The 14933-nt window shown below is 48.2% G+C and overlaps 1 protein-coding gene across 22 annotated transcripts in view; it reads right to left on the bottom strand.

Annotated features, from left to right (window-relative positions):
• Positions 1-14933, bottom strand: part of RBFOX1 (RNA binding fox-1 homolog 1) — a 2204510-nt gene that overhangs the window by 2173878 nt on the left and 15699 nt on the right. The gene's annotated exons all lie outside the window — the stretch shown is intronic.

The raw sequence follows: 14933 nt of genomic DNA, 5'->3' as shown, positions 1-14933 counted from the left end.
TTACAGAACTCCTGCACAGGGCAGCCCCCAACAGGGAAATATCCAACCTAAAATGTCAATAGTCTCTCTCTCAGTTGAGAAAATCTCATGTAAAGAGGGTTACACTATCTACTAGAGTAGATACACTATCTACTCTTTTGTGCTCATGATCAGTTTTAGCCCTTTGACTCTGATCATTTAAAAAAGAAGCAAAAATGTCATATGGAGGCAGGTAGACTCCCAAACAAAGAAAATCCAGAGCTGCCCACAAACCTGGGCTTTTAAAGCTGGGATTTGATTTCAATTCTTTCTGTCTCGTTTTTGAGTGATTTTTCTTAAAATGGCATCCACTGGACTCAAGGCCCTAAGATTCCCGCAAAGCTGAGGTTCGTATGGGCATTTTGCACACACCCACACAGGTACACACTGTCATTTGCATGCAGACATCCACCCACAGACACACACACCCGGAGACACACACACCACCAAAGACAGAGAGCAAACTTCACCATAAAAGCATGGTCCTCCAGAAAAGCAGAAATGCACCCTTCTTTCCAGGGGAACGTCTATTTTATTGGTTTAATTCAGACTCCGACGGTCAAGCTGTTGCTAAGCCCAGCTCTCAGTCTTCCCCCTCTAGAAAAGAGAGATGGATTTTTTTTTCTTTACTCAAGAGTATAGATTTTTAAAACAAACACTTCTGCATCTCAAAGCAGGCTGTACTTCCTGAGCTGCACATATTGATCAGCATTTTATTGTCCATTTTCTTTCAGTTGAACTGGAAGAAATATAAGCTAATTTTGTCCTTAGTGACAGTTGGGAATCAGTTGCACTAAATCTGACAGGGTGTGTTTGTGTGATTGAGGTGTTTAATTTGGGGGACAACGAAGCAGAAGCCATGGCCATGTCTTAATGTAATTAGTACAGAATCCCTCTAAAGGGTTGAACTATCACAAGGGCACGAAGCTCCTTCTGAAGCAGGAAGGGATTCTACCCCTAGAACTGAGTCAGGGTAGTCCGCGGCTCCCAGCACCATTTCAGCTGTAACATTTTACCAAAGTCTCTTCAAGCATCCCTGGAAGGACTTCCCTGGTGGCGCAGTGGTTAAGAATCCTCCTGCCAATGCAGGGGCACACGGGTTCAAGCCCTGGTCCAGGAAGATCCTACATGCTGTGGAGCAACTAAACCCGTGTGCCACAACTACTGAGCCTGAGCTCTAGAGCCCGCAAACCACAGCTACTGAGCTCCCGTGCCACAACTACTGAAGCCCGCCCAGAGCCCGTGTTCCGCAACAAGAGAGGCCACCACAATGAGAAGCCCGCGCACCGCAACAAAGAGTAGCCCCCGCTCACCACAACTAGCGAAAGCCCACAAGCAGCAACGAAGACCCAATGCAGCCAAAAATATAATAACACAAATATGTTAATATTAAAAGAAAAAGAGTCCCTGGAATGTGGAATAGGAAAGACAGAAATTCTCCACAACTTGGCTAAGGGAAATAACCTGGGCTTGTAGATACTCCACACTGTGGTTCTCTACGCTTGACTCCCAGATTGTTCTACTTCATAAGCCAAAAAATATTTTTTTAATTTTGGGAACCAACATAATGTTCCCCTTTTTTTGGAGGGTTGGTGAGGTTAAGAAAGGACATTTTTAAGCTACCAATTTCACCCCCCCCCCAAAAAAAATACTACCATAATCAATCAACCTGGATTAGGTTTTGGTGCAATAACAAACCACCCCCAAGTGTCAGTGCCTTAGGACATTTAGGAGTTGCTTTTCTCACTCACGCTTCATGTGCATTCCATGTCAAGGAGCAGGGTGGAAGGGATTCTGTTTCCACGTTGAACTTAACAGAGGTTCCATCACCCGTCAGGGCAGCAGAAGGAAGACAGAGCCAGAAGACCATGCACTAGGTGTTAAATGCTCCAGCCTAGAACCCACACACCGCACTTCTGCCCCAGCCCATTGGCCAATACTAGTCACATTCCTCCCCCCGCCTCACCGAGGGAAATGGAGGAAGAGGGTGTCATCCTCCCACTACCAAGAAGGAGACAAGAACTGGATATGAGTAAGTATTAGACATTTCTACCCCATAGCATTTCAGGAAAGAAAAAAAATCCAAAAATGCCAAATAAAATTGAACAGAACAGACATCACTTCAAAATAAAGAACAATCCCCCAGAAAGGATAAAAAGCAATTTTTCACCAATGTGCACATTCCCACAACATTTTCCCAGTTGTTTTTCATTTCATCCTTGACCCATGAACATTTTACATAGAATGGTCATGGTACAAAGAACACCATTTTGGGGACCACTGCTCTGAGCCAGGTGATAAAAAGGCCCCAGGAATAGAGCACAGAGTCCCTAGGAAAGATCTGGCAGGGCCAGGATGCTCACATTTCTCACCATCAATGAGCAGACATTCACAGGGAGCATCTATGCATCCCAGCCTCAAATGGGGGCTTTATAGCTTCATTCTAATGCCCCCACTTTGATCTTCATCATCACTGTAAAGCCATCTGGTCTCAAGATCTAGAATTCCCACTCTAGCTACGTTTGCTTGTCTCCCACCTCCCTCACCCCCTTCTCCCTTCTAAATCTGCTCTTCACAACCTCACCACCCTTCTTGCTTTGCCTTCCTCATCAGCCTGGACCCTACACGCATCTCCAGGTACCTCAGGGTCACTTCAGTTTCTTTTTCTTCAATTACATTTATGCAACAGTAAATGTAGTACCTTTTCTTTTAAAAAATCCCATTTTGTCTGATCAGAAGTGTCTGTCCATCTCTCTAGCCAACCTTCCATCTGTATACAGACTGAGTCTGGGATGATGTTCACTTTATAGTAAGGAGGTTCGTTTCTTGGGGTGGTAAGATTTGAGGTGATTTTTCTTTCTTTCTTGTACTTTTCTGTATTCCTTGAATTTTTTAAACACCTATTTCGTTAAAAATAACGAAGGTAGGGACTTCCCTGATGGTCCAGTGGTTAAAACTCTGTGCTTCCACTGCAGGGGGCATGGGTTCAATCCCTGGTCAGGGAACTAAGATCCCGTACGCCGCGTAGCATGGCCAAAAAAAATTTTTAAATAATAAAAAATTTAAAAATCAAGGTATTGGTTTTTTAACCTACTCTGTATTACACTTACTCATATACACTTCTGATCTCCCTACTTGATTACAAACTTCCTGAGTTATCAGTTCATTTTGTGGTCCCAGCATCAGAGATTCTGATTCAAAAAGGTGGGACCTTGAAACTGTAGGTCTAGAAACCACCTCAGATATTCCCTCACAGGTGTTCTAAGGCCAGCATGAGAAGCTCTGATACAAAAGAAAGGACCCTCGAGAAGTTGTTTCCACAGTTTATTTTCCTACCCAGCAGAGGAAGAAACTGAAGTATTATCCAATCAGTACCAATCATGGTACTGACTGTGTGTGTGAGGAATTCAGAAACAGTTTGATCAAGGTTGAGGATGTAAAGGAGGCTCCTCCTTTGGATGCCAAGTCCCATCTCACACACGGTGGTAACCAATGATGACACCTATCCCATTATTTTTGTTCACAGATGAAATGCATCCATCCCCAAACCCAATCCCAGTTACTCACATACACTTGTACAGGCGATTTGATAGTACCCATTCCACAGGAGAATCAACATGGCCCTCATGGCAGTGTTAAAAGGAAGTGAAAATTTGAGTGCAATTAGTGAGGATGACACTGAAGCTTTTCCAAGGAATTGCTTTTGGCTGCTCTGCCCATCCATAACCTCGCTCCATTTCAGGGCAAAGCCTTGCTTAAGCTGCACTGGCTGCCATTAGAGTAAATCACACTGACTCACAGCAAATGCAGATGAAAAACAAAAAGGTTCTTTTAACAAAGATTCACATCACACACACACATACACACACACACACGCCTCCCTAGAGCCTGACCCCATTCAGCAAGCAATGCTGTTCCACGGAGCACCTATGGAAACCTTGGTTCACTGACGCAAATACGACAGATAATCCTGACATCAAGGAGCTTACAGTCCAGGGGGAAGACACAGGCTTGAATACAAATGAGGATAATACGAGATGGAGCAGAAGAGCCCACCTTGACATTTAAACAAAGTAGCGCCAAGGACTGGTTGCCAAACTGGGTCCCCAAGGCAGAGCCAGCCCTGCTACAAGAGACTCACCTGGGAGCTTTTGTAACCATACATCCGGGGTGAGCCCCTAAGCATCAGAATCTCTGGGCATGAGCCCCAGGAATTCGTATATTTAATAAACACCCTCTCCCATGTGATTCTGATGCTCCTGAGGGTTGGGGAAATATGGAAATATGGAGAACAACAAAAAAGGCACTAAAATAAACCCACAAATGTTGATTTCTGTGCTGACTACTGTGTTAACATCCCATCTGCATGATCCCTGATACGTAGAAAACTCTGCCAGGGAAGCATTTGTAGGAATGACTGTGGGTGTTGTCAGTCAGAGCACCTGTGAGACTCAAACCCTGCCCTGCTGGTCACCCCTCCGCCTACAGGGGCCAGGTGGGAGTTTTCCTACAAGTTTTAATACAATGCATCCTATTTTCCAAGGTCACTGGGGCTCCGAGATGTTGAATAACCTGCCCAAGTTCTCCCAGCTTGTAACTGTCAAAATCTGGGGTTCAAACCCAAATCCCTCTGACTCCAAAGATGTCTCCTCTTGCTTCATTCCCAGAGCTGTCCCAGTTGTAGAGATAATTGAACCCACCCAACAGCCACTTTTGTTTTTAGAAACTGTCTCAGGTCCCCCTTTGAATATTAGATGAGGGATATTTCTTACAGAGCAACCCTGTAGAAAGAATACAAAGCAGTTCACTCATTTAAGACCCTACACCAACAGAGTCAGGAGTCCAGGGTCCTGGTCCCATTTCTGCACCTTCCTTAGTTCTCCCCGTGTGTAAAATAGCAACAACAATCTTTGACAGATCCCCTCCCCCAGTGTAGGTAGGGAGGAAGGGTTAACTCCATTCAGGTTTTTTAATTTGTTTATTTATTTATTTATCTTTGGCTGTGTTGGGTCTTCGTTGCTGCACGCGGGCTTTCTCTAGTTGCGGTGAGCAGGGGCTACTCTTCGTTGCGGTACGCTGGCTTCTCATTGCGGTGGCTTATCTTGTTGCGGAGCACAGGCTCTAGGCACGTGGACTTCAGTAGTTGCAGCACACGGGCTCAGTAGTTGTGGCACATGGGCTTAGTTGCTCTGTGACATGTGGGATCTTCCCAGACCAGGGCCCAAACCCGTGTCCCCTGCATTGGACCACTGTGCCACAGGGAAGTCCCTACTCCGTTCAGTTTTTGAATAGACATTTTCAAGGTCAACAATGATTTCACAGGATAGATAATATCCGTCATAGAACACTTTGCATTCAAACAGAATGTTTTCATTTTCAAAGGGCCCTCACTTACCATCTCATTTATCCTCCTAACAGTCCTGGGAGGGAAGCAGGCTTGGTATTCCTAACCCCACTCCCCAGACAGAAGACTGAGGCACAGGCTTTCCAGATGCCACACAGGGAGTGTGATGAAGGGTAAAGGCCAACCATCATGGCCAGCCCCCTCCCAACAGAGCCACTCCCAGATCTGGTGGACTTTTGGCAGAGGGGACAAAAAGGCTGGGTCACTCAACTCTGCCAGTGGGGACCAGGACCCAACCCCGCCAGGCCCTGGTTACTTGACCACACCCTGTCTTGGGATCTCCAGGTGCTAACTGGTACCCACCCTGCAAGTCTCAGCTGACACAGCAGTTCCTCAAGGAACATTTCTCTGAGCCACCAAGATTGGTCCAGGCCCCCCCCATAACTGTCTGGCCTTCTCCTATTCAAATACATGTCTTCCCTATGCTCACCATGTTAGCTGAAGCACCTACAAAGATTAAGAATAAATGGTAAAACCTAATATCTATTGAGTGTGGATGATGCACTTTTTATGTGGCACCTTATTTAATCCTCACTATACCTGCAACAGTAGGAGTTATTAATAGCCAATTGTCAGATGAGAAAACTGAGCCACAGAGAGACTATGTAATTTGCCTAAGGAGTTAGTTAGGAGGTGGTGGAACTCGGTTTGAGCCCAGGTTTAGCCTGTGTTCTCAGCCACTAGAGTAGGTGCCTTCCCAGAATCTACTAGGTGGTTAATGAGTCTTTACTGAATAAATGAACACAGGTACAAGCAGACGGATGGATGGAGGAATGGAGGGAAGGAGGGAGGGAGGGTTGGGTGGATGGGTGGATGGGTGGATGGATGGATGGATGGATGGATGGATGGATGGATGGATGGAGGAAGAGTTGGGAGCATTGGGTGGATGAATGGATGGAGGGAGGGTGGGGAGTGTTGGGTGGATGGGTGGATGGGTGGATGGGTGGATGGATGGATGGGTGGGTGGGTAGATGGATGGGTGGGTGGGTAGATGGATGGGTAGAGGAATGGACTTGAGCTGTTTGCCATTTATTCAGAGCCCTCTAAAGAACCAAATGAGTTATTTAGGATGCATTTCCACCTGTGGCTGAGCAGGCAAGAAGCTTGCCCAGGAAATACACATCATTTTGGGTAGTGCCCAGCCTTGGTCACTGCTCTCTGAACACTCCTCTTATTGACTAGGAAAGTAAAAACTTGCATTGATAATTAATGTAAATTACGGCTAGAACTGAAGGCTGATGAACTGATGACAGCTGGGCAATCAATAATCAATGCCTTGGCGGTGTCACACTGTTGGCATTCTAGGTAAATTCCACCAAAGGATCTTTAATCCCCATCAAATTTAGCAGTCTCATCAATTATTCCCCACCCATGAGGAGAAGGAGGGGTTTATTAAATACTCGAAGTTCACCCCGGCAGACTCAGCCCCTTTAGTCAACCTGGACCTGACCCTCAGCCCTGAGACTCCTCCAGTTCTCCAAGTCAGCCCTTCTTCCAGCCTTTGGATTGACCCTAGTGACTGCCCACCCATCAGGTAGCTTCACTTTCTTCACACATCTCTTTTCTAAGGCTTTCCTTCAATCTGGCCTTCACCAAAGGCTGGAGTAGTTGTTGACAAAATCCAAGTCAACCTGGGTAAGGGATGGGGCTAGGGAGCAGGCCTCAGTTGTGGAATCAAGTTTTAAGCAAACTTGAAGGGGGAAAAGAAACTGAACATCTACCAAAAGAGACAGTGTGGATTTTGCATAACTGAAGCTAAAGAAGATCAGGGGGCCATGGCAGACCATGAGATCCAAATATGATATAGGCTCCATCCTCCCACACCGACAACTGCTCTTCAAATATTACAAAGGCCTTTGCTAAGGGTAAGACAGAAAGATGGGGCATTCTATGCAATGCCTAATGGGGCATTCTATGCAACGGTAAAAAGGTCCATAGGCAGATATGTTCCTACATCACCTTCTAGAGGACGCCTGGGATTCTGGCAACACATGTCCTGCATAATCTCTCTCACTTCTGCAGTTGGAGAGTTACCACATTAATAGCATGAACCCAGAGACCAACCAGGTGGGTTCAAATCCAGCCCCACCTCTGAGTGACTGCATAACACCAGGCAAATTGTGTAATTTTCCTGAGCCTCAGTTTTTTCATCTGTAAAATGGGTATGCCTCATTCATTAATCAAATTCTACCTGGACGTATGCTAAACACCAGAAACACAGTGGGAATCAAGAACAAGCATGGCCCCTACCCTCATGGTCATCGTAGTGTAGAAGGAGGCAGATATTCATCAAAGAGTCATGCCCAAAGAAACAGTTATCTCTAGTTGGGCCAAATCTAAACAGAGAGACAGCTGGTGCTATAAGAACAGGTAACAGGAGTTGCTGTGACTTAGTGTGGCCAGGCTGCCCTGAGGCAGTGGTGACTCAGCTGGCAGATGAGATGTTTACCATGTGAAGGGGGGAGGGAAAGTGCTCTCCGGGCAGAGAGAGCAGGATGTGCAAAGTCCCTGTGGCAGAAAAGAGCATAGCATGTGTACAGGAGCTTGAAAGACACTAGAGAGAGCAAGTGAGCGTGCAGATGATCATAGCACCTGCCTCACAGAAGAGCTGCAAGGAAACAGAGACCTTGTCTATAACGAGTTCAGTAAAAGACTTAACAGTAACACAGGACAAGTTTCCTTCCTGGCTTTTCCCATGAAGGGCTGCAGTGGACTCAGAGGCCAAGTCCAACATCCTCCTTGACAGCCCCCAGCCAGCCGGATGCAAATGCCCCCTCAATCACAGTCAAATGTCAAGAAAAACGAGGAACCTGCCAAGGGGGAAGAGGCAGCTTTCTTCCAATGCTGTGGTTGGTTTCTACCGAGTCTTTCAGATGGAAATTAGGCAGCTCTTCACTGGGGCCTGAGAGAAGAGCCTCTCACCCCACCCAGCGAGAGAGCTGATGAATCAGGCACACTGGTGGATCAATCAGCCCGCGCGTGTGAACAAGTTTATGGTGGAAATGAAGGGCTTTATTTGTTTGGCAAAACACGGGGCAGTTTAATTGCCAGGAAGGAGGAGTGTCTGTCGGCCCGGCTTTTCTGGAAGGGGGAGCCGTGCAGATGAGGGCATCCATTTCATCTGCAGGCCCCTTCCAGAGGGAGCTGGGGAAAGCTTTGCAGCCATCTGGCACGCTGTTTGCATCTCGTCTGGCTGGACGGCTGTGTTCCAAACGAGGGTGGATGGGGCAGCTTTTGCCCTGTGTTTAGAGAGGGATGGGAGAGAAACCAATGGAGGTGGCAGGTGGAGGCAGGTGCTGGGGAGCACTGCCCAGGCCCAGGGACCAGAGCATCCAACCCCACAGACTTTGGGCCACTAAGTGGCCCTGGACGGTCTTCCCATTCCATCCCTATCCTGGTGCCTACAGACAGTCCCTCATGTGGAGATACACCAACACATACCCACAACCCCCCACAGGATTGCCAGACGTAGCAAGTAAAAAGACAGGATGCCGTTCAAACTTGAATTTCAGATAAACAACGAATTATTTTTTAGTGTAAGTATGTCCCAAATATTGCTTTGGGATACACTTATTTAAAAAAAAATGTTAATTTGAAAGTCAAGTTTAACTGGACCTCCTGCATGTAATCTGGCACAAACAACCCAAGACTTGGAAACTCACAGAGAAGGTCACACACAAACAAGAACACCAACATACAGGCACACACAAGTACATGCACACATACAAGCCCACGTGCCTCACAGGGTCCAAAGCAAAGGGGAAAGAAAGGGTCAAATTGTGGGTGCTGCCCCCCCCCACTTCCCTGTCTTCTGTGTCTGGGCTCAGAACCAGCAGAGTCCCGGCCACCTTGGGGCCACTTGGCATCCAGGACCAAGCTGGGGCTGGAGGTGCCCTGATGCACCAGGACACTGACCGGCACCTGCCTGGGCTCTGGCCTGGAAGACACAGCAGAGCCCTGTGTGCTTGGCAAGTATAGCAAGGGGCAAGGGGCTCTGAGGACGGAGGTTCATCTTGGAGCCCACTAGCTGGGGGCTCACTAATGAGCCCGTTGCCTTTCGTCTGCTCCCGCTGCCTCCGCCCCAATCTCCGTCCCTGCCAATCACTCACTAAGTGTTTACTGAGCAGCTACTAAGGGCCTGGCATTGGACTCGACACAAAAAACATACCCCTGGTAAAGCCACAGACCAGCATGCCGAAAACTCAGCAATGACCTGCCCAGCACTGGCTGAACATGCACAACAAGCCAAACATCGCAGAAGTGGTGGTCATTTCCTTGAATCCTCCCAACAGCCAAGGAGGCAGCCTTCATTGTTGTATTATCCCCATTTTACATTTGAGGAAACTGAGATCAGAGAGCTGAAATGGCTTGCTCAAGGGCACACAGGTGGGAAGCAGCAAGGTCTAAAGGAGGCACATGCCAACCTTGGAACTTGCAGTAACATAACCAAGAATGTTTGGGAAAGTGAACTTTCCCTCGGGTGAGGCCACCTGCCACAGTCAGAAGCCAGGTCCTGCCAGGAGGAGCTGGTGAGATTGCTGGGCCCCCAGGGGCAGCAGGGTGTAGACTGACCCCGGTGGAAGTGAGGCGGCCAATGCCATCTGACCAGTGCCCTTCAGGCTTCAGAGGGTGACCCCTATAGAGGATGGTACGTGTGAGTCTTGTGGGGCTGGGGAGGCAGGGAGATATTTAACCAGGATGCAAATTCAGCACAGATCCCCCTCTGCCCCTGGATATCCTGGCCCTAGACACTTACTAGAGAAGCACAGGCACAGAACCCCAAGCAATGTGTGCCAGGATATTCATCACAACGCCATCTGCAACAGGGAGGAAGCAGGAACCATTCAAAGACCCATCAATCTAGGGTCGGCCAAATAAATTACAGTGCATCCACACAGCAGAATAACTGCCTTACGAGCAAGGTGGAGCCCAGGTTTCACCATGAGATGATGCCAAAGACACATCACTGAGTGAAAAGGAAGCTTTTCCAGACAGTAAATGGAGCATTATCCCATTTTTATTTTAAAAAGATTAAACTATTTATGTGCAACTATATATGCTTGAATACAAAGAGAAAGGTGTGGAAGGGTATATGTCAACCCCTCCCCTCCTGGTGTCACCTCTGGGAAGCAAGGCTGAAGAGAGGCAGATAAAAGAGTTGTTTGCTTTTTGTTTTATATATACTTGTATTGCTAAAATTCTTTACAATGAGCAAATAATAATGTGTATTGCTAATAAGCAGAACAAAAGCCAAGGAATTATACTCAGACCATGTAGATGCTTTCATCCAGCCCCATTCCTAGAGGCCAGGGCTTACCACTCCATCAGGACAACACAGAACACGGAATCAAAACGAAAAATGAAAAGGGCAGTAGATTTTCCCTCGCAGGCATCACACGCCTTCCAATTTAAGCCAACATGTTTCCAAGTCACAAAGTCTTCCATATGCAGAGACACAAGACACAGCCCCACAGCAAAGACACAAGCCCTGCCCAGGTTTCTCCCAGAAGGAGGTCTGACAGGCAAGGCAAGGCGGGTCCGCACACAGTCAAGGGTGGAGGGACCAGGCAGGAGGGGCCACAGAGCCAAGGGAACCCACTGGGCAGCCCCTTCGTTCCCCAAAGACCCTCAGAACCAGGAGCTGCACAGAGCCCCTGAGAGCCTGTTTCTATGACACCCTGGAACACAGTGAGACGAGCCAGGGGGAAGGAAACAAGCAAAATTCACAAAACCCAGACACACTTGGAGCACGTTAATAGTGTCTACTCTTCTCTCTGTTTTTGGAAATCCACCTTTCTCCTTTGTGGCTTCAAGGTCCTTGCTTCTGCATGCCGGCTCTTCTCTCTGCCTGTTTGCCTCTACCCACTCTTTGGAGTTCCTCCCCTGCAGCTTTTCCCAGGCCCCCTCCCCCTTCAGACTGCACCCTGCCCGGGACACTGGCTCTCTGGCCAGTGAGGTCTAGGGTTCAGATGCAGCTGAGACTCTCTGGAAAAGCAAAGGCAGGAGCCTTGTGGACTTGTGAGTAACCTGACAACTTCCCGCTGGAGCTGATAAGGGAAAAGGCCAGCTCCTCCTCACAACAGCCCCACAAATACAGGGCTCTCAGTGGCCTCTCGGGGGATCTGTGCTGATGGTCAGAAGTACTGTCACCTCCATGTGCAGTTTGCCTGCAAGGAACGCAGTGCAGGAAGCCGTGTATTGCTCAGAGAACAAAAAAAGGGGGAATTAAATGCACCATCTGCTTATTAGTGAGAGATTTTGAAGCAGATGCTTAAATATGCATGCCCAGACATTATAAAACTTTGGGGTAAATGTTAATTTCAATAACCCAAGTTCTTGTGCTTGCAAAAAAAACACCGTTCTTTTCTCTCTCTTCTTAGTGATTTGGAGGCTCTGTACCCCAGAGTCACAGCGCCAAGAAGGTTGACCTCACCAGATTTTGGCAGCTGTGCAAAGTGGGACCCTGAACACTCACTGGGGACCAATCTTAGAGAGAGGCTTAGGAGGGGGCCACCAAGTCACCATTCCCTCCCTCCTTTCTCGCCCCCATCCAAAAGTCAGACAGCACTAGCCTGGTGCCCGGCCACAGGGATAAGGAAAGCCCACTCAGAATCTCAGTTCTTCGCCTGACACCAAAGACCCAAAAAGTTGAGAGTGGGGGAGCTGACTCCGTCTCCTCTGGGGTCCCACAAGGTGGGTACTTGTAGCAAACCCAGCTCAGAACTGTGTGCATTTCAAGGGCCGCTGTACTCATGCCCCCATGGGACACCATGGGGGTGCAAAACCCTGCACCTGAGATTCTCAGTGTAAATGTTTTCAGCTTTGTGGGCAATACAGTCTATGCTCCAACTATTCAATTCTCCCACTGCAGCAGGAAAGTGGCCACAGACAATATGCACATAAATGGGTGTGGCTGTGTGTCAATAAAACTTTATTTACAAACACAGGTGGGGGGTGGCTTAGGCCCATGGACCAGAATCTGTCTCCTCCACTAGAGTAGGGTTTCCAGGAGAACAGGGACTGATCCATCCTGTAGAAGAGCACCTAGCCTGGCACCTGGCACCATAGGAGCTGCTCAAACACTTGGAGAAGGAATGAAAAAGGCAAGTGGCCCCCAATGTAGAGAGGTGAGGGTCTCCCCATGACATCATCTTGTGCCGAGGAACACAGCCAGGGCAGGGCTCTCCACCAAGGCTGGGTCCTTTTCCAAGGTAGCATGGAAAAGTGACAGCTGAGTGTTTTAAGAGGACAGAGGCTTTGGAGTCACACACACACGAACTATAGTTTTGCAAGAGTGTCAAGACCATGGAGTGTCCTTTGTTTCATTGCACACACTGTAGTTGGGTGCTAGAGTGTCCAGACTTAGGGTGAATCTTTGTACTCCACCCCCCAGTTGGCCTCTATTAAAATTCCAGCAAGAGCCAAATCCAATGGGCTCTCTTCAACACAAATGACCCCTGTCTTTCTCCCTCTCCTGTCTGTGGAGCCACACATTCTCTGCCTGCTGGTCCTCCAACCTTTCTCATGGATTCTTCTCCTCTCATCATTAAGACTTCCCAGGCTTATAGTAAAGCCCCTTCTCTTGCCACTCCTCTTCTTTCCCCAGTCAATCTCGGGTGTCCTCTTGGCCTCAACTACCATCAACACTGATGACCCTCAAGTCTGAATCTCCATCCCCGACCGATTTATCCGTTAGATGTTGCCACCTGGGTCTCAGAGCAACGTCAGCCAGAGTCCAGAATCAAATTTATGGTCTTCCCTGCCTTTCTGGAGGTCGACTTGACTCTGCATCTTGCTCATACCCAATACCCAATAGATCCTAAATCCTTTGAAATGTATCTCATAAGGTACACAACTCAAGGTCCTCAATTCAGGTACACAACTCCACCGCCACCACCACCACCACCGCCATCATCCAGGCCACAAGCATCCTTGGCAAAGACTCCTGTCCCAGCCCCCAAAATGGTCTCCCTCGTGTTCCCTGAGTTCCAAGTCATGTTCTAGAGGACCCAAAGGGACAATGACCATCTTGCTGAAATTTTTTAAATTAGGAAGACACTGGCTTGCAGTCCAACTCTTTCCAGCTGAGAAGCCCAAATCAAGCTCCGGTTTGCTAGCACTGGGGTTAAATATTTCTGAAATGATTAAAGCCAAGGGCAACACAGCTAAAACTACTCCAGACACAAAGGCAGCCACCTCCCCAGGGGCTGAGGGGTCTGAACTGTCCAGTATGCAGCCTGTGCCTCTCTGTTCCTGCTGAAAGGAATACCCTCCATGCTTCTTCCTCCTCCAAGGACCCTCCACCATCCTGCACCCCACTCTTGGGCCCTGGAGGACGAGGAAACCTCCTGCCATTTCCCTCTCCAGCACAGCATTCCACAGATGCTTGCCTCATAAATTACAGAAGAGCTGTGGCAGACACACCGCGCTCCAGTGGGTGGCCATGTCTTCATGTCAGCTTGAGAGATCGTTACCAGGGAAATATCTATATCTCAGCAGAGAGAGCTTCCACCCTGTGGAGTCCCACTGTGCTCAAACGGGAATCCTGAAACCCAGATGTTGGTCCAAACGCCCTGTCTTGGCAGTCAGCTTTGGAACTCTCCACTGTGGAAGTGAACCCCTCCTGCCATCTGGCCTGCCTACCCACACCCCTGCTCCCTGGAATCCTGCACCCCCAGAACCAAGGAGGAAATTGGGGGATGTCAATGAGTTCCATGCAGAAAGCTGAGGTGCTACCCGAATCCAATCTGAGGTTTAGGTGGACAGTGTCCCCCGTTACATGTCACCAATGGATAAGGGGATGGAGGACGGAGTCTGATTCACCCAAATAATTAAAAACGGAGATGACCATTTGTTTTGTGCTTTTTCTGTGTCTAAATGCTATTCCAAGCATTTTCTATTTATTATCTTGTTGTTTTATTGAATGCATACATAACCTGTCACTGAGATTATCTCCATTTTATAGATGAGGAAATTGAGGCCCCTGGAGGTTGTATAAACTTCCCAAGGCCACATAGCTCATAAGTGGTACAGCAGAGACCCAAACTCAACACCCACACTCTGAAATATTTTTTGCAAGTGTAGACTCGTGGCTCTAAGCCAAGGTGATTTTGACTGCCTGCTCCTGCTACCACAGGCAACGTCTGAGGACCCTTTGGGTTGTCGCAACTGGGGGTAGGGTATCCATGCTACAGGTATCTAGTGGGTGGGGGCCGGGGATGATGCTAAGCATCCCTACAATACACAGGACAGCTGCCCATAACAGAGAATGATCTGGCCCCAGATATCAACAGTGCCAAAGTTGAGATATCCAGGTGCAGACCATCACCAGCAAGAAGGGGAAAGACCTACAGTCTGGATTCACCCCTACAGGGAGCCCCATGCTGACAACAACCTTCTGCTCTAGTCTCAACCCCAGGGACTCTTGAGTGGAGAGTCCATCAGGGGATTTCGGGGATTCCGATGAGTTATTACCCTTGAAAGCTCAACTCTGCTCAGCAACAACTCAGAA

Source organism: Balaenoptera borealis (genome assembly GCF_965194805.1).
Source record: "Balaenoptera borealis genome assembly, chromosome: 16".
NCBI lineage: Eukaryota > Metazoa > Chordata > Mammalia > Artiodactyla > Balaenopteridae > Balaenoptera > Balaenoptera borealis.
This window is presented reverse-complemented; position numbering and strand designations above follow the sequence as displayed.